Here is a 21,051-nt window from a genome sequence, read left to right as displayed (position 1 = left end):
GAGGAAATTTTAAATTTTCTACATGCAAACATCATAAAACCAGAACAGCCTGCAAGTAACTCACAATCTGTTCAGGTTTTATGCTGTTTGCTGCTCATCAGTATCCATGGGTTGGAAACAAAGCCTTTAAAACTTTAATATAGTAAGAAAGGTCTTAAATTAAATTTATTCTCGAATGTGTCTTAGTGCGTTTTTGAGTGGTACAGGGTTAAATGTCTCATTTTGTTTTTGATTATCTTTGGTTTATTGAACATATATGAGCCTTGCTCTGTGAAATAGGGGTTTAATGCATGTGCGTTTAGTATCCTCCCTGATTAGCCTGTGCGGTCTGCCCAGGCTAATCTGGAGTGCACATGCATTAAACCCCTTTTTCACAGAGCGAGGCTCATATGTATTAGACAGTGCATTCAAATAATACAATTTAAATCTAAATCTTTTATTTAGTTGCAATACTTTAAAGCTTACTATGTTTGCAGTTTTAGTGAAAACACAAACTTTTAATCAAAGAAGCATATAATGTGTATTACTCATTTAATCAACTTCCACTTTATTCCATACACGTGTTCGACTCTGTGACATTATGTTCTGTCAAAGCTTTTTATTGCAAATTTATTAAACATAAATTGGTAACCTTGGGTATCCAAAAGGAATCCAAATTTTACTAGCCATAGACATTCCAAAATGCAATTGTTTCTGAGAAGTATTTTTCTCTAGAAGGTGGCAAAACTCCTAAGCAATTCCTTTTTGGGCTAATGGTAGGGCTTATGCGTGTAACACCCATTGACAAATTATTAAATATACATTGAAAGGTCATTGTTCACAAAACAGATCATGATATAACATGATGCAGCATTTTGTACTATATTAAATTAAATGTTGCTGAAAACAGTAGAATATTCAAATTATGGACATTTTATTCTGTTAATAATGCTATCTTTCTAACATTACAAATCAATAAAGCATGCTTAACAATAGCAGAACTCTTTTGACTTTTAATTATCTTTTCCAGTCTTTAAATCTTTACAAAATTCATTGTCCCACTAACACCATCCTATAAAACAGGTTATGGCTTCCAATTGTTAATCAACTATAAAGCATGAACAAAGGCACAAATATCGCAGTATCTTTTGCAAATGATACAAATGTCCATGGCCTCAATACTGAACAAAAAGCAAGATTTCTTGTCAGGCGGTAAGCTGAATCCTCGAGAACATTCGAAAAATGTCCATTTAATGCGCCACTGGGCCGTTCCTATTTAAATGGGCTTCATGCACAGAACTTGGCCATCCAGGTCATATGTCCAAACATTTCAAGTTACTGTCACAGACTGCTTGAAGAACTAAACTGCTGATAAACAAGGACCTATGCTCAGATGTTGAAGCAGGACATGCACTGTGGGTTCCATCAACAGTCCAATCATTCTACATCATTCATGAAATTCATAGGCAATGATCTTCAGCTCATGACGAGATTCTGGAAATCTGAAGTACTGCTCCATCATTGCTGACAAGACTACATGTTGAAATGACTGTGTAATGTTGAGTCCCTGAAATACAAAAGTAAAATTCATGCTAGAGTTTAGCCATATTAATTATGCTTGATTGCATTGAAAGCTTTATGCTTATTAAGACATTCTAGAGTCCGTTTTCTGGGAGTAATCAGTACTTTGTATATATGAAGATAAAGAGACCGCTAATAAACAGGGTTGAACCCAAAATGTTCCCATCACTAGGTGAACACCATATCCACTACGCCAGCCTGACAAAGTAAATGAAGTGAAGCTTCTAAGTTATGTCTCATTTGATTGTTAACAAGAGCACGCCCTGCAGGTTCAGACCTCTCATCTATTTTTTTCAAAGTTGAAGGGACCTATCTCAATACTTCAATCACAAAGGAGGGAGAGGTGGGGTGGAGAAGGGTGTATAGTGTGGTGGTGTGGTCATTTATTACACTATCTTCCAAAAATGAAAAAATGATAAAAATAAATATTTGTGTTTTTTAGCCATGTTTAAAAAAAATGGGCAGGGGGTATAGTGTGAGGGTGTGGTCATTTATTAGATGATCTTTAAAAATGAAAAAAAAAGTACTTTTTTCTTTTTTTGGGGGGGGGGGCGTGGGGGATGGTTTGGGTGGAGTCTATTGTGGTATGTCAGATAAGAGTTGCTTTGTAACGCTTGTAAAGAAGTTATGGAAATTTTAGCAAAATTTAATAATTTCACCTTGAGTCATGGTCATTCAAAGGTCAAGGTAAAATTCAACTTGCCAGCTACAGTAACTTATGATAGCATGACAGTATTTGAAGTTTGAAAGCAATAGCCTTGATACTTGAGAAGTAAAGTAGATCAAAACACAAAATTTAACCATATATTCAAAGTTACTAAGTAAGAAAAGGACCATAATTCTGTCAAAATGACAACCAGAGTTATTCAACTTGTCCTGTACTGTCCCCTTATGATAATTTGCGAGTGTTCCCAGTATGAAAGCAATACATGTATCTATGATACTTTAGGAGTAAAGTGGACCAAAACACAAAACTTAACAAAATTTTCAATTTTCTAAGAATAAAAAGGGCACATAATACTTTAAAAATGCCAGTCAGAGTTACATAACTTTGTCTGCACAGTCCCTTTATGATAGTAAGTGTTGCAAGTATGAAAGCAATAGCTTTGATACTGTAGGAATAAAGTGGACCTATACACAAAACTTAACCAAATTTTAAATTTTCTAAGTATAAGAAGGGCACATAATTCTGTCAAAATGCACGCCAGAGTTATCTAACTTTGCCTGCCCAGTCCCCTCATGGTAGTAAGTAAATAAGTTTTATACTTGATACTTTATGAGAAAAGTGGACCTAAACACAAAACTTAACTGGACGCCGACACCGACGCCGACGCCAAGATGATGACAATATCTCTTTTTTTTTCAAAAAAAAAAGATGAGCTTATAAATAAAATGTAACATATTGCAAACTTGATTACAAGATTTTTCATAAATACTCTTTCAGCTTTTTATTTATATATGAAGGCTAGGGTCACTTTCTGCGAGCCTTACAAATAAACTAACTATATTTTCAATTGTCAAGACTCCTTCACATACAATTTACCTTTGCTTATTCCAATATCCTTTTGCCAACCAACATTGTGCGGTCACGTACCATACATGGTTCCACAGTTGTACAGAATTCCTACAAAATAAATGAAGTATACATTTACAATTCAAATTTCTTTTCAAAGAATGTGTAGGTAACTAAATTCCCTATACATTACTTTAATGTCATAAAATAAATTTCAAACAAGGGCTGTTTGTAAAACATGCATGCCCCCCATATGGATTGTCAATTGTTGTGGCAGCCATTGTGTGAATACGTTTTTTGGCACTGTGACCTTGACCTTTGACCTAGTGACCTGAAAGTCAATAGGGGTCATCTGCGAGTCATTATCTATGTACCTATGAAGTTTCATGATCCTAGGCATAAGTTCTTGAGTTATCATCCGGAAACCATTTTACTATTTTGGGTCACCGTGACCTTGACCTTCGACTTAGTGACCTCAAAATCAATAGGGGTCATCTGCGAGTCAGGATCAATGTACCTATGAAGTTTCATGATCCTAGGCATAAGCGTTCTTGAGTTATCATCGGGAAACCATTTTACTATTTAGGGTCACTGTGACCTTGACCTAGTGACCTGAAAATCAATAGGGGTCATCTTCGAGTCATGATCAATGTACCTATGAAGTTTCATGATCCTAGGCAAAATCGTTCTTGGGTTATCATCCGGAAACCATCTGGTGGACAGACATATGGACATTCGGACCGACATGTGCAAAACAATAAACCTGCTCTTCTTCGGAGGGGGGCATAAATATTTAACAGATATTTAACAAAAATTAACTTGATTCATCAAATTAATCAGTATCGAATAATAGACCAGTTTCACAATATGAACACCGATACTATTTTTAGATATCAATCATATCACCTGACGCGTTGAATTGCAGAACAAGGCTGAACGTGGAACTGCATTTTCTTTTGCTATGCAAATTGCGTTGAATATCAAGATTATAATGCGCACTTGACACTAGTTACAATTAAGTCAAACATATGAATACAGACAACCATCACATGTCATGCTGTGTTAAGTAAAAAAATTGATAAGTAATTCAAATATAAAAATTATAACACCTAAATAATGATTCAAGGACATAAGTTATGTACTATTAGTGTATATTAATGAATTATATTTAATCTTTATATATAACAATAGATGTGTTCATCAGAAACACAATGCCCACTACTGCGCCGCTTTTAATTATACATATATTTTTTTAACCTTTGACCTTGAAGGACGACCTTGACATTGAACTTCCACCACTCAAAATGTGCAGCTTCATGAGATACACATGCATGCCAAATATCAAGTTGCTATCTTCAATGTTGCAAAAGTAATGGCCAACGTTATTTTTTTTCCAGACAGACGGACAGACTGACATCCTGACTGACTGACGGACAGTTCAACTGCTATATGCCACCCTTCCAGGGGCATACAATTTCCAGTTACCCATAAGCATCAGAGTAAATGTGGTCTGAAGACTAAACATCGATTATTGCACAGATCGAAGTCATAAATTAGCAGTATACAATACTAAGTATTGTAAGACTACAATTTTCAAAGGTAGGATGTGTACAATTTTATGAATTATAGAACGTGTAAGAGTTGAATCAAGCATCAGACAAAGTCCTATCAAATAGAAGAAAATGACACAAATGTTTAGCATTAAATTTTTGAAATATTAAAAATATATAGGTATAAAGCACTTTATAATTATGATAAAACTGGCTAATATGTATACAGTATTTAGTTTCTGACAATCTTTTTGGACAGATGACTTTCAATGTTGACAATATCTTTTATGTTCAGTAAAAGCAACAATTGAGTATTTGGCGTTAAATTATTCCAAGAAACGGCTACGCAATGCTACAACCATGAGACGCCATGGTCACATGGAGGTGTCATTAATTGTGTTAAATGACCAGATATCTACAAAATGTGGTTTATGACATCACGTTGTTATTTAGTATTTGTCTGCACAGTATCTGATCATAAAGAGGTTATGGGTTTGTGCTGAATACAGGGGAATTTAAACGCAAGATCTATCAATAAATAAAATAATTGATTAATCGCCCAAATAATGCGAAAACAAAGAGTGTCAGATAATCCAATAAGTTTAAGACTGTCAATTTACACACACTAAGAATTGAAAGCCATACTTGGAGTGTCAGAGTTTGTGCAAAAAAAAAGAATACAAACAAGAATACAAACAAGTACTTTAATCAAGAAAATGTATTTCATATATTGGCACTTAAAATGGAAAGTATATATTAAGTAATTAATGGCTATTTCTGACGAAGTCAACTTGTGTTGGCAATATCATTAAGTAGATCTAGCTGAATGATCAAAAGCAGAGCGATATTGCGATGCACTATTAGAAATCTCTACACGTTCAGCCTCATTCTGGAATTCTGCAATCATTTGACTACCTGCTATATTGGCTTATTGTGAAAAGGGTCTATTACTTATAAATACTTTAAAGAAGTAGATTTTCCATCACTCTACAGCTGTTGGGCTTTCTTAAAGGAAGTTTGGGAGTAAAATAAATCTACTCCAAGTTTTTATCACAAAAAACTTCCAACAAGTGGAGAATTAGCCGCATTTAGTGGATGATTTAGAAACATGATTAATTTAAATTAGATCTACATGTAATAGCTATTGAAAAGTTAAGTTATCCAGTTATTCTTGCTGCAATGTGGATAAGAATAATACAAACCAATAGCTGACAAACCTGATATCAGTGATATGTTGACCTTTGAAGTCGAAATTGAGACCTGAAATCTGTCTGTAGAGAGGCACAATTTGTTTGGCATATCTTCAACCATTACTGGCAACACACACCTACAAAATTTATATATAAATTATATTAAAACATAAATTTATTAATAATTTTATTTATTAATTTATGACGAAATGTTTAAATCTAGGTCAGCTATAACGAAACTAAAAACGGATTAAAAACAATACCTTATTTTAATTAAAAGGTTGAAAACAAAAATAAATGTATTAATATATTGACGTTCAACATAACGAATACAAGACACAAGTACATTACATTACATTAAGTTATTATTTCAGTCGCATTCGGAGAAAACTGGGCTTAGTGCATGTGCGTAAAGTGTCATCCCAGATTAGCGTAAGCCTGTGCAGTCCGCACAGGCTAATCAGGGACGACACTTTCCGCATAAACTTCATTTTCGGTAAGGAGGGACTTCCTTGAAATTAAAAATACCATAAAAGCGGAAAGTGTAATCCCTGATTAGCATGTGCGGACTGCACAGGCTAATCTGCGATGACACTTTACGCACATGCATTAAGCCCAGTTTTCTCAGAACGCGGCTCATTTAATTAACAATTGTCAACATTATGCATATTATCGGATAGTTTTACACAATATTAAAAAAGTACAAATACAAACCTGGTTATACATGTAAATGATCGTATGCAATACAGTTATTGATCCCAATCTGATCTATTTCCGAATTATCTGCGAATCCATCGAGTAGAAACAATAACCATGCAATTCGCTCCGCCATCTTGAAACGTTATACTTACTGAACGCACTGATTGTGTTGCATTTGTTACAAAGTATCTGATTGGTTATTTCTAAGTATCGGATCTATGGAAAGCCAAAGGGGACCCCCGCTAAAATACATATACTTATATAGTAAATATCGGGATTTTCATTTTTCGCGGAACTTTCACTTTCCGCGAAAAACCAAGGCCAGCATAGCCATGAAATACTACATACAAATCGAAATCTAAAAAGCGCGGAACTTTCATATATTTTCCGTCGGAATAATTATCTTTCAACCCCGTAGAGAAAGCGGGCTCAAATAATCGCGCGGAACCTTAATACAATCTACTCTGTACAAATAGTAGTGTATAAAATCGCGCGGACCTAATCCACAAAGCGCGGAACTCAAATATCTTCCGCGAAAATTAAGCATTGAATTACTGTACAAATCTCGGGTTGCTATGTAAATTGCGGGTTGCTAATGAAAAATCGCGCGGAAGATTCATTACTCCGCGCGATTTTCAATAGCATTGAATTACTGCACGAAATTCGGGTTGCTATGTGGTTACGCGATAAAATTTGATTTGTTCCGACACCTAGAAAGAACCAATCAAAACTCGCGTCTTATCCAGCATTCATGCAGTCATCATGATGACGGTTGTTTCACATTAACACAAAACCTTTTAAGGGCGAAAAAGTGATCAATTTTGATGACATTAGCAATGAGGTTAGTATTTAACATACATGAATTATAAATTTTAATGCAATTATAACAGCTCAAGAGTATCGAGTGTTGTTTTCACGGTTTGTCTATATGGAAACGTCTCTGATAAAACATAAACACCCGCATAAACACGTCATAATCAGATGTCGTCAAATAATGAAATATCGTGTTTGTGTGTAAGAAACATCTTCCCTTAAGCTCAGTTAGTAGAGAGCCAAGTTATTGTTATGGCAGTCGTATGCTCTAGTCCAGCAACGTATACATCTTCAATTAAAAAGAAAAAGAACAAGGCTTTACAGGCAATTCGTCCCAAAGGCAACTCGTACCTTGGTCAACTCGTACCCATTTTTAGCTCGGCGTTTTCGGAGAAAACCCGAGGTATTGTCATAGCCAGCTCGTCGTCCGCCGTAGGCGTCGTGCTAAAACCTTAGCATTGGCTCTAAAATCAAAGTGCTCTACCTACAACTTTGAAATTTCATATGTAGATGCACCTTGATGAGTTCTACACGCCACACCCATTTTTGGGTCACTAGGTCAAAGTCACTGTGACCTCTAATATAAAACTTTAACATAGGCTCTAAAATCAAAGTGCTTCCACCTAAAACTTTGAAACATCATATGTAGATGCACCTTGATGAGTTCTACACGCCACACCCATTTTTGGGTCACTAGGTCAAAGGTCAAGGTCACTGTGACCTCTACTATACAACTTTAACATTGGCTCTAAAATCAAAGTGCTTCCACCTACAACTTTGAAACTTCATATATAGATGCATGTTGATTTGTTCTACACTCCACACCCATTTTGGGGTCACTAGGTCAAGGTCATTGTGACCTCTAAAAAAAAAATCTGACAAGCACCTGTAGCCGAGCGTGGCACCCGTTATGCGGTGCTCTTGTTGTCAACTCGTACCTCATTCAAACTATTCAACTTGTTTCATTTGTCTTATTTTGTCACAATTGTCAAATTCTTGAAAGACATCAACCACAAGTGTCAATTTTCATCAACACTTTCGCTGCTTATACATATCTGCAGCAGACAACTTGCGTGAGCAATGCTTAGATAATTTAAGTGGAAACATCAAGAGGAAAATAAAAATTGTCTCTATGAGTTTGACTTATAAGCTAACCATCCTACACCTATTTCTGTATAACGGGTTTAGTTCGGGTAGGTACAAGTTGACTAAAAAACAGGTACGAGTTGACCACAAAAAATGGATTTAACCAGTGAATTCTAAGCTATATTTCTTAAAGCAGAATGCACATTATGTCTAAAAAGTGTTTTTCGGCTAATTTCTGTTATGAACTATCTTCACACAAAGCATCTGGTAAACCTTAAGATATCATTAGCAGAATGCAAATAATGAGTATAATGTTCTGTATTGTAGAAGAAATACATGTAGTAAAATAATATGATAGTATGAAACATGGTGTTTGTATTTTATAGCTGTAGCACTGTTCCCAACTTGAACATCATCTTCTATGTACATACCTGAGGCAGAGCCAGCTTGCCCATCTGACATCTGCTGTGGACAACCGAGTCAGAGCCAGCTTGCACGTCATCTGTTGTGGACATCGGTGTTAGAGCCAGCTTGCACGTCCTCTATTGTGGACTGTTAGAGCCAGCTTGCACGTCCTCTATTGTGGACATCGGTGTTAGTGCTAGCTTGCACGTCATCTGTTGTGAACATCCGTGTAAGAGCCAGCTTGCACGTCATCTCTTTTGGACATCAGTATTAGAGCCAGCTTGCACATCCTCTGTTGTGGACATCCGTGTAAGTGCTAGCTTGCACGTAATCTGTTGTGGACATCTGTGTTAGAGCCAGCTTGCACGTCATATGTTTAGGACATCAGTCAGAGATAGCTTGCATGTTATTTACTTGTGGACATTATTCAGAGCCAGCAAGGACAATCTCTGTTGTGGATATCTGTCTAAGAGCTTGCACGTCATCGGTTGTTCACATCCTTGTAATAACCAGCTTGCACATCAACTGATGTGGAAATCTGAGTCAGAGCCAGCTTGCACATCATCCGTTGTGGACATCTCTTTTTGATTCTACTCTTTGCTTAGATTGACACTGTGACTTTAGTGTAATACGTTACAACCTTAAGCTATTCCTATTGTTGAATAAAAATATTGTGTCATTAAAATATATTTTGTTGTATAATTTGTATGTTGAGTCGTATTGTTTGGTCATTGCAAAGTATCAAGTTATTTTAAGACAAGAAAAAGCTCATCTTTCATCATGTATTTATATTAAAATTCTTGAATGTTAGTGAAGGTACAGTTCATATAATTAAAAGCAATTGTAATATGATTGCTTGTGTTTTATTGCACAGTGAATACCATCTTGTCTTTATGCTGACATATAGAACGGAGAAATAGTAAACTGTCGTTTTTATATGCAATGGGATTGTATATCAAGACTTGTGTGTTCAGATGAAAAAATTGCCATAATTTTTCTCTTTATATTTTATTCCTGCTAAATGGTTGATGCAATAAAGTTAAGTCTTTAATGACTTGTGTTTCTTGTAAAATTATTTGTAAGCAAATTTGGCTGTAGTATTAGATGCATGCTGTACAAGATACTGTAGATCAACATTATATTGTTTGAGTATGAATAGATAATTCAAGGTGCACAGCCATTAATTTTGCCCTCCACCATCTCCGATTTTGGTTAGACAGTTGCAAGTTACTTGCATTAGTATGAAGTCTTAAAAATTAGTATAATTGCTGTTGTGTTATTATTAACCTTTTCCTGCTCTGAGGAAATTTTAAAATTTCTACATGCAAACATCATAAAACCAGAACAGCCTGCAAGTAACTCACAATCTGTTCAGGTTTTATGCTGTTTGCTGCTCATCAGTATCCATGGGTTGGAAACAAAGCCTTTAAAACTTTAATATAGTAAGAAAGGTGTTAAATTAAATTTATTCTCGAATGTGTCTTAGTGCGTTTTTGAGTGGTACAGGGTTAAATGTCTCATTTTGTTTTTGATTATCTTTGGTTTATTGAACATATATGAGCCTTGCTCTGTGAAAAAGGGGTTTAATGCATGTGCGTTAAGTATCGTCCCTGATTAGCCTGTGCGGTCTGCCCAGGCTAATCTGGAGTGCTCATGCATTAAACCACTTTTTCACAGAGCGAGACTCATAGGTATTATACAGCGCATTCAAATAATACAATTTAAATCTGAATATTTTATTTAGTTGCAATACCTTAAAGCTTACTATGTTTGCAGTTTTAGTGAAACCACAAACTTTTAATCAAAGAAGCATATAATGTGTATTACTCATTAAATCAACTTCCACTTTATTCCATACACGTGTTCGACTCTGTGACATTATGTTCTGTCAAAGCTTTTATTGCAAATTCATAAAACATAAATTGGTAACCTTGGGTATCCAAAAGGAATCCAAATTTTACTAGCCATAGACTTTCCAAAATGCAATTGTTTCTGAGAAGTATTTTTCTCTAGAAGGTGGCAAAACTCCTAAGCAATTCCTTTTTGGGCTAATGGTAGGGCTTATGCGTGTAACACCCATTGACAAATTATTGAATATACATTGAAAGGTCATTGTTCACAAAACGGATCATGATATAACATGATGCAGCATTTTGTACTATATCAAATTAAATGTTGCTGAAAACAGTAGAATATTCAAATTATGGACATTTTATTCTGTTTATAATGCTATCTTTCTAACATTACAAATCAATAAAGCATGCTTAACAATAGCAGAACTCTTTTGACTTTTAATTATCTTTTCCATTCTTTAAATCTTTACAAAATTCATTGTCCCACTAACACCATCCTATAAAACAGGTTTAATTATGGCTTCCAATTGTTAATCAACTATAAAGCATGAACAAAGGCACAAATATCGCAGTATCTTTTGCAAATGATACAAATGTCCATGGCCTCGATACGGAACAAAAAGCAAGATTTCTTGTCAGGCGGTAAGCTGAATCCACGAGAACATTCGAAAAATTGTCCATTTAATGCGCCACCGGGCCGTTCCTATTTAAATGGGCATCATGCACAGAACTTGGCCATCCAGGGCATATGTCCAAACATTTCAAGTTACTGTCACAGACTGCTTGAAGAACTAAACTGCTGATAAACAAGGACCTATGCTCAGATGTTGAAGCAGGACATGCACTGTGGGTTCCATCAACAGTCCAATCATTCTACATCATTCATGAAATCCATAGGCAATGATCTTCAGCTCATGACGAGATTCTGGAAATCTGATGTACTGCTCCATCATTGCTGACAAGACTCTACATGTTGAAATGACTGTGTAATGTTGAGTCCCTGAAATACAAAAGTAAAATTCATGCTAGAGTTTAGCCATATTAATTATGCTTGATTGCATTGAAAGCTTTAGGCTTATTAAGACATTCTAGAGTCCGTTTTCTGGGAATAATCAGTACTTTGTATATATGAAGATAAAGAGACCGCTAATAAACAGGGTTGAACCCAAAATGTTCCCATCACTAGGTGAACACCATATCCACTACGCCAGCCTGACAAAGTAAATGAAGTGAAGCTTCTAAGTTACGTCTCATTTGATTGTTAACAAGAGCACCGCCCTGCGGGTTCAGACCTCTCATCTATTTTTTTTAAAGTTGAAGGGACCTATCTCAATACTTCAATCACAAAGGAGGGAGAAGTGGGGTGGAGAAGGGTGTATAGTGTGGTGGTGTGGTCATTTATTACACTATCTTCAAAAATGAAAAAATGATAAAAATAAATATTTGTGTTTTTTAGCCATGTTTAAAAAAAATGAGCGGGGGTATAGTGTGAGGGTGTGGTCATTTATTAGATGATCTTTCAAAATGAAAAAAAAGTACTTTTTTCTTTTGGGGGGGGGCGTGGGAGATGGTTTGGGTAGTCTATTGTGGTATGTCAGGTAAGAGTTGCTTTGTAATGCTTTGCATTGACCGTTCCAAAGCGGTGACCCCAGCTTTATTCATATTTTGTGTTTATGTTGGTTTGTATTGTGCTGTTTTGTACTGTTTGGGCAATCGGTCACTTGCCTTAAATAAAGGACCAACTAATTGTTTTTAATGAAAATTCAATATTGCTCCAGCAGCTGGAGTTTTACTTCTTTATATTGTAAAGAAGTTATGGAAATTTTAGCAAAATTTAATAATTTCACCTTGAGAGTCATGGTCATTCAAAGGTCAAGGTAAAATTCAACTTGCCAGGTACAGTAACTTATCATAGCATGACAGTATTTGAAGTTTGAAAGCAATAGCCTTGATACTTTAGAAGTAAAGTGGATCAAAACACAAAATTTAACCATATATTCAAAGTTACTAAGTAAGAAAAGGACCATAATTCTGTCAAAATGACAACCAGAGTTATTCAACTTGTCCTGTACTGTCCTCTTATGATAATTTGCGAGTGTTCCAAGTATGAAAGCAATATCTATGATACTTTAGGAGTAAAGTGGACCAAAACACATAACATAACAAAATTTTCAATTTTCTAAGAATAAAAAGGGCACATAATACTTTCAAAATGCCAGTCAGAGTTACATAACTTTGTCTGCACAGTCCCTTTATGATAGTAAGTGTTGCAAGTATGAAAGCAATAGCTTTGATACTTAAGGATTAAAATGGACCTAAACACAAAACTTAACCAAATTTTCAATTTTCTAAGCATAAAAAGGGCACATAATTCTGTCAAAATGCACGCCAGAGTTATCTAACTTTGCCTGCCCAGTCCCCTCATGGTATTAAGTAAATGTACTAAGTTTTATACTTGATACTTTATGAGAAAAGTGGACCTAAACACAAAACTTCACCGAACGCCGACGCCAAGGTGATGACAATAGCTCATAATTTAAAAAAAAAAAAAATAGATGAGCTAATAAATAAAATGTAACAGATTGCACACTTGATTACACGATTTTTCATAAATACTCCTTCAGCTTTTTGTTTACATATGAAGGCTAGGGCCACTTTCTGCGAGCCTTACAAAAAAACTAACCATATTTGCAATTGTCAAGCCTCCTTCACATAAAATTTACCTTTGGTTATTCCAATATCCTTTTTCCAACAGACATTGTGCGCTCACGTACCATACATGGTGCCACAGTTTCACAGAATTCCTACAAAACAAGGGCTGTTTGTAAAACATGCATGCCCCCCCTCCGTTGTAGTGACAGCCATTGTGTGAATATGTTTTTTGTCACTGCGACCTTGACCTTTGACCTAGTGACCTGAAAATCAATAGGGGTCATCTGCCAAAGTTTCATGATCCTAGCCATAAGCGTTCTTAAGTTATCATCTGGAAACCATTTTCCTATTTCGGGTCACCGTGACCTTGACCTTTGACCTAGAGACCTGAAAATCGATAGGGGTCATCTGCGAGTCATGATCAGTCTACATATCAAGTTTCATGATCATAGGAATAAGCGTTTTTGAGTTATCATCCGGAAACCATTTTACTATTTCGGGTCACCGTGACCTTGACCTTAGACCTAGTGACCTGAAAATCAATAGGGGTCATCTGCGAGTAATTATCAATGTACATATGAAGTTTCATGATCCTAGGCATAAGCGTTCTTGAGTTATCATCCGGAAACCATTTTACTATTTTGGGTCACCGTGACCTTGACCTTTGACCTAGTGACCTGAAAATCAATAGGGGTCATCTGCTAGTCATGATCAATGTACCTATGAAGTTTCATGATCCTAGCCCCAAGCGTTCTTGAGTTATCATCCGGAAACCACCTGGTGGATGGACCGACAGACAGACATGTGCAAAGCAATATACCCCCTCTTCTTCGAAGGGGGGCATAATAAATGAAGTATACATTTACAATTCAAATTTCTTTTAAAAGAATGTGTAGGTAACTCAATTCCCTATATATTACTTTATTGTTATAAAATAAATTTCTTAATATTTAAACAGACATTTAACAAAAATTAACTTGATTCATCAAATTAATCATAATCGAATAATAGACCAGTTTCACAATATGAACACCGATTATATAGGCGATACTATTTTAAGGTATCAATCATATCACCTGACGCGTCGAATTGCAGAACGAGGCTGAACGTGTAACTGCATTTTCTTTTGCTATGCAAATTGCATTGAATATCAAGATTTTAATGCGAACTGACACTGGTTAAAATTAAGTCAAACATATGCATACAGACAACCATCACATGTCATGCTGTGTTAATTCAATAAATTAATAAGTAATTCTTATATAAAAATTATAATACCTAAATAATAATTCAAGGACATAATATTTAATACTATTAGTGTATATTAATAAATTATATTTAATCTTTATAAATAACAAGAGATGTGTTCGTCAGAAACACCAAGCCCCCTACTGCGCCGCTTAAAAAAACAAGAGCACCGCCTTGCGGGTGCAGACCGCTCATCTATTTTCTTTTTAAAGGTGAAGGGACTCTCATTTTCAATCACAAAGGAGGGAGGAGTGGAGTGAAGAGGGGTGTATAGTGTGGGGTTGTGGACATTTATTACATTATCTTCCAAAAAAGCGAAAAAAAAAAAAAAAAAAAAAAAAAAATCGGGGGGGGGGGGGGGGGTATAGTGTGAGGGTGTGGTGATAATTTGTGAGATGATCTTAAAAAAAAAAAAAAAAAAAAAAAAAAAAAATCAAAAAAAAAATTTGGGGGGGGGGGTGGGGGGGTGGGGTGGGGGTATAGTGTGAGGGTGTGGTGGTCATTTGTGAGATGATCTTATAAAAAAAAAAAAAAAAAAAAAAAATTAGGGGGGGGGGGGGAGGGGGGGGAGGGGGGGAGGGCACGGGGGATGGTTTGGGTGAAGTCTATTGTGGTATGTCAGGTAAGAGTAGTTTCATCAAAGTATCAATCAAATCTAATCATAAATAAAGAAGTTATGGCAATTTTAGCAAAATTTAATAATTTGACCTTGAGAGTCAAGGTCATTCAAAGGTCAAAGTAAAATTCAAGTTGCCAGGTACAGTAACCTCATGATAGCATGTAAGTATTTGAAGTTTGAAAGCAATAGCCTTGATACTTCGAGTGGATCGAAACACAAAATTTAACCATATATTAAAAGTTACTAAGTCAAAAAAGGGCCATAATTCCGTAACAATGACAACCAGAGTTATGCAACTTGTCCTTTTACTGTACCCTTATGATAGTTTGTGAGTGTTCCAAGTATGAAAGCAATATCTATGATACTTTAGGGGTAAAGTGACCAAAACATAAATCTTAACCAAATTTTCAATTTTCTAAGTATAAAGGGCCCATAATTCCGTCCAAATGCCAGTCAGAGTTACATAACTTTGCCTGCACCGTCCCCTTATGATAGTTCATAAATCTTGCAAGTATGAAAGCAATAGCTTTGATACTGTAGGAATAAAGTGGACCTAAACACAAAACTTAATCAAATTTTCAATTTTCTAAGTATAAAAAGGGCACATAATTCTGTCAAAATGCCAGTCAGAGTTACATTACTTTGCCTGCACAGTCCCCTTATGATAGTTAGTAAGTGTTGCAAGTATGAAAGCAATAGCTTTGATGCTTAAGGAATAAAATGGACCTAAACACAAAACTTAACCAAAATTGTCAATTTTCTAAGTATAAAAAGGGCACATAATTCTGTCAAAATGCATGCCAGAGTTATCTAACTTTGCCTGCCCAGTCCCCTCATGATAGTAAGTAAGTGTACCAAGTTTGAATGCAATAGCATTGATACTTACTGAGAAAAGTGGAACTAAACGCAAAACTTAACCAAAATTTGCAATTTTTTAAGTACAAAAAGGGCACATAATTCTGTCAAAATGCACGCCAGAGTTATCTAACTTTGCCTGCCTAGTCCCCTCATGATAGTAAGTAAGTGTACCAAGTTTGAATGCAATAGCATTGATACTTTCTGAGAAAAGTGGACCTAAACGCAAAACTTAACCGGACGCCGACGCCAACGCCAACGCCAACGCCAACGCCAACGCCAACGCCGACGCCAAGGTGATGACAATAGCTCATAATTTTTTTTCAAAAAATAGATGAGCTAAAAATTATTATTATTTTTGACCTTTGACCTTGAAGGATGACCTTGACCTTGAACTTCCACCACTCAAAATGTGCTGCTTCATGAGATACACATGCATGCCAAATATCAAGTTGCTATCTTCAATATTGCAAAAGTAATGGTCGTTAAAGTTTTTTTTCGGTCGGACGGACAGACTGACATACTGACTGACTGACAGTTCAACCGCTATATGCCACCCTACCGGGGGCATAAAAATACGAGTTACCCATAAGCATCAGAGTAAATGTGGTCTGAAGACTAAACATCGATTATTGCACAAATCGAAGTCATAAATTAGCAGTATACAATACAAAGTATTATAAGACTACAATTCTCAAAGGTATGGATGTGTTAGTGTGTGAACTATTTCATGAATCATAGAACATGTAAGAGTTGAATCAAGCATAAGACAAAGTCCTATAAAATAGAAGAAAATGACACTAATGTTTAGCATTAAATTTTTGAAATATTTAAAATATATAGGTATAAAGCACTTTATAATTATGATAAAACTGGCTAATATCTATACAGTGTTTGGACAGATGACTTTCAATGTTGACAATATCTTTTATGTTCAATAAAAGCAACAATTGAGAGTTTGGCGTTAAATTATTCCAAGAAACAGCTACGCAATGCTACAACCACGAGAAGGCATGGTCACATGGAGGTGTCATTAATTGTGTCAAATGACCAGATATCTGCAACCTGTGGTTTATGACATCACGTTGTTATTTAGTAATTGTCTGCACAGTATCTGATCATAACGAGGTTATGGGTTTGTGCTGAATACAGGGGCATTTAAACGCAAGATCTATCAATAAACAAAATAATTGATCGATCGCCCAAATAATGCGCAAACAAAGAGTGTCAGATAATCCAATAAGTTTTAGACTGTCAATTTACACACACTAAGAATTGAAAGCCATACTTGGAGTGTCAGAATTTGTGCAAAAAAATGAATACAAACAAGTACTTTAATCAAGAAAATGTATTTCATATATTGGCACTTAAAATGGAAAGTATATATTAAGTAATTAACGGCTGATTCTGACAAAGACAACTTGTGTTGGCAATATCATTAAATCGCTAAATGATCAAAAGCAGAGCAATATTGCGACGCACTATTAGAAATCTCTACACATTAAGCCTCATTCTCGAATTCTGCAAATCATTTGACTACACGCTATTGGCTTATTGTGAAAAGGGTCTATTCACTTATAAATATTTTACAGAAGTAGATTTTCCATCATTACAGCGGCTGCACTTTCTTAAAGGAAGTTTTGGAGTAAAATAGATCTACTCCAAGTTTTTGTCACAAAAAACTTCAAACATACAACGCTTTCAAGTGGAGAATTAGCCGCATTTAGTGGATGATTTAGAAACATGATTAATTTAAATTACATGTAATAGCTATTGAAAAGTTAAGTTATCCAGTTATTCTTGCTGCAATGTGGATAAGAATAATACAAACCAATAGCTGACAAACCTGATATCAGTGATATGTTGACCTTTGAAGTTGAAATTGAGACCTGAAATCTGTCTGTATAGAGAGGCACAATTTGTTTGGCATATCTTGAACCATTACTGGCAACACACACCTACAAAATTTATATATAAATTATATAAAAACATAAATTTATTAATAATTTTATTCATTAATTTATGACGAAATGTTTTAATCTAGGTCAGCTATAACGAAACTAAAAACGGATTAAAAACAATACCTTATTTTAATTAATAGGTTGAAAACAAAAATAAATTTATTAATATATTGACGTTCAACTGAACGAATACAAGACACAAGTACATTACATTACAATAAGTTATTATTTCAGTCGCGTTCTGAGAAAACTGGGCTTAGTGCATGTGCGTAAAGTGTCATCCCAGATTAGCCTGTGCAGTCCGCACAGGCTAATCAGGGACGACACTTTCCGCATAAACTTGATTTTCGGTAAGGAGGGACTTCCTTGAAATTAAAAATACCATAAAAGCGGAAAGTGTAATCCCTGATTAACATGTGCGGACTGCACAGGCTAATCTGGGATGACACTTTACGCACATGCATTTAGCCCAGTTTTCTCAGAACGCGGCTCATTTAATTAACGATTGTCAACATTATGCAAATTATCCGATAGTTTTACACAATATTAAAAAGTACAAATACAAACCAGGTAATACATGTAAATGATCGTATGCAATAATGTTATTGATCCCAATCTGATCTATTTCCGAATTATCTGCGAATCCATCGAGTAGAAACAATAACCATGCAATTCGGTCCGCCATATTGAAACGTTATACTTACTGAACGCACTGATTGTGTTGCATTTGTTACAAAGTATCTGATTGGTTATTTCTAAGTATCGGATCCAATCAAATTTTTCGGGTAACTAGGGATTCTAACACCTAACAACCCGAGATTTGTACAGTAATTCAATGCTTAATTTTCGCGGACGATATTTGTGGTCCGCGCTTTTTGGATCTGGTATTTACTGGATTTTCTCTCTTTAATAGACTTCTTAAAATAGCATTCTACAATCTCCGCGCGATTTTAAACACTACTATTTGTACAGAGTAGATAAATAAGGTTCCGCGCGATTAATTGAGCCCGCTTTTTCTACAGAGTTGAAAAATAATTGCTCCGACGGAAAATATATGAAAGTTCCGCGCTTTTTAGATTTCGATTTGTATGTAGTGTTTTATGGCCATGCTGGCATTGGTTTTTCGCGGAAAGTGAAAGTTCCGCGAAAAATGACAATCCCGATATTTACCATATAAGTATATGTATTTTAGCGGGGGTCCCCTTTGGCTTTCCATACGGATCCAATCAAATTTTTCGGGTAACTAGGGATTCTAACACCTAACAACCCGAGATTTGTACAGTAATTCAATGCTTAATTTTCGCGGACGATATTTGTGTTCCGCGCTTTTTGGATCTGGTATTTACTGGATTTTCTCTCTTTAATAGACTTCTTAAAATAGCATTCTACAATCTCCACGCGATTTTAAACACTACTATTTGTACAGAGTAGATAAATAACGTTCCGCGCGATTAATTGAGCCCGCTTTTTCTACAGGGTTGAAAAATAATTGCTCCGACGGAAAATATATGAAAGTTCCGCGCTTTTTAGATTTCGATTTGTATGTAGTGTTTTATGGCCATGCTGGCATTGGTTTTTCGCGGAAAGTGAAAGTTCCGCGAAAAATGTCAATCCCGATATTTACTATATAAGTATATGTATTTTAGCGGGGGTCCCCTTTGGCTTTCCATACCTTTGTATATCGCAGTAGATTCTAAAACTGGCTCATCTGAGGAAATAATCTAAGTCGCTAGATGCAACTGCAGTTAAATATTTTTAACACACACGTAGTCGCTTTAATTATAAATTGGAATGAAAAAGTGTTAAATTACCTGTCTACATGTACGCAAAGTTCAAAAAAAGGTCACTTAATAACTACCACATCAATATTTGTACATATATCAATAGCATAAACTATTGTGCGCGGCTAAAGGCCCTCGAAGTACGCGTGTAAATATACAGTATACTTCTTATAATAAAACAAATCATAATTATTATGTCTAAGAAGCAAATAATTTTTAAGCACTGTACGCGCATCTCGTGGAATTCAACCAATGTCAATACGCTCTATTTCACCTTGCATTATGAAGTCATAAAAAGTTGGGTCGCTATGTTTAATAAAACAACATAATTTTAGCAGAATTATACAAGTAGTCGTGTATGAAAGTTTGTAGATAGTTTTTTTTTAAGTTTAAGTCAATGAAAAGAGAAAAATAATTTCGACAAAAACTCAATCAAAAGTGTACGTACGTAACTAGCATACAAAAATGGTTTGTGTTAAAGATTTTCCGGAACTACTATAATGTTATTAATTGGTTGAATTCATATTGGCTTTGTTATTGAGCTGAAGACAGCCGTATTGCCCGTGTTTTTTTTTTCCATATTGGCCGCCTTTTTCTCGTATAAGGCGAGTTTCGAGCTTTATTGGCGAGGCTCAACTTGTATTGGGCGAACAAATTGAGCACATACTCGTCTAATATTATAAAGTTAAATAATAATTGTTCATACTACCTGTGAGTGAAGATGTCACTCGAACCTAGAAGTGTCAGCTGGGTATAATGCTGTTATATCGGACCGCCAGCTGGGTATAATGCTGTTATATCGGACCGCCAGCTGGGTATAATGCTGTTATAACAGACCGCGTAAAAAAACGTTCATCCTAAATAATGGATATATTATAATCGTATTTATATCATCCAATCCGCTATTCGTATTGTATTAATAATACGTACGTTAGAACTATATTTTCAGTCTGGTTCTGAGAAAACTGGGCATAATGCATATGCGTAAAGTATCGTCCCAGATTAGCCTGTGCAGTCCGCACAGGCTAATCAGGGATGACACTTTCCGCCTAAATTGGTTTATGCTAAGAAGAGACTTCATTTAAAAGAAAAATGTCATAAAAGTGGAAAGTGTCGTCCCTGCTTAGCCTGTTCTTGAAGTCATAAACTGGCGCGTGTATTTCAATTATTTCTTCATAAATATATCGTGTTTCATGCATTTGATATCGTTTCAATTAGGTCCCTGCACAGTTCATTTTCAAATATTGTTAGCCGGCGACACTTCTG

At 35.5% G+C, this 21,051-nt stretch overlaps 2 protein-coding genes and 3 long non-coding RNA genes across 10 annotated transcripts in view; 2 read left to right on the top strand and 3 right to left on the bottom strand.

The window, feature by feature from the left end:
• Window positions 1–21,051, top strand: part of LOC127832060 (uncharacterized) — a 194,152-nt gene that overhangs the window by 137,621 nt on the left and 35,480 nt on the right. The gene's annotated exons all lie outside the window — the stretch shown is intronic.
• The window catches only part of LOC127832059 (triosephosphate isomerase-like), a 199,547-nt gene that overhangs the window by 153,214 nt on the left and 25,282 nt on the right, over window positions 1–21,051 (bottom strand). The window lies entirely within an intron of this gene.
• LOC127832067 (uncharacterized) lies at window positions 515–19,400 on the bottom strand. 6 transcript variants are annotated; one of them, XR_008026665.1, is made up of 6 exons: window positions 19,264–19,400; window positions 18,709–18,809; window positions 17,890–18,001; window positions 13,393–13,473; window positions 10,747–11,669; window positions 515–631 (listed from the first exon to the last, which is right to left on the bottom strand). It is a non-coding gene; the product is annotated as an uncharacterized LOC127832067 (long non-coding RNA). The 6 variants fall into 6 exon arrangements; XR_008026661.1 differs by lacking the exons at window positions 18,709–18,809; window positions 19,264–19,400 and adding an exon at window positions 19,175–19,221; XR_008026663.1 differs by lacking the exon at window positions 19,264–19,400 and having other exon boundaries at window positions 18,709–19,150.
• On the bottom strand, window positions 897–6,720 carry LOC127832068 (uncharacterized). Its single transcript, XR_008026667.1, has 4 exons — window positions 6,528–6,720; window positions 5,841–5,950; window positions 3,104–3,184; window positions 897–1,546 (listed from the first exon to the last, which is right to left on the bottom strand). It is a non-coding gene; the product is annotated as an uncharacterized LOC127832068 (long non-coding RNA).
• Window positions 6,725–9,867, top strand: LOC127832070 (uncharacterized). The gene is made up of 2 exons (XR_008026669.1): window positions 6,725–7,353; window positions 8,798–9,867. It is a non-coding gene; the product is annotated as an uncharacterized LOC127832070 (long non-coding RNA).

Source organism: Dreissena polymorpha, chromosome 5 (genome assembly GCF_020536995.1).
Source record: "Dreissena polymorpha isolate Duluth1 chromosome 5, UMN_Dpol_1.0, whole genome shotgun sequence".
In the NCBI taxonomy this organism is placed as follows: Eukaryota; Metazoa; Mollusca; class Bivalvia; order Myida; family Dreissenidae; genus Dreissena; species Dreissena polymorpha.
Note: the sequence above shows the minus strand (reverse complement) of the source record. Positions and strands in the feature narration are given on the sequence as shown.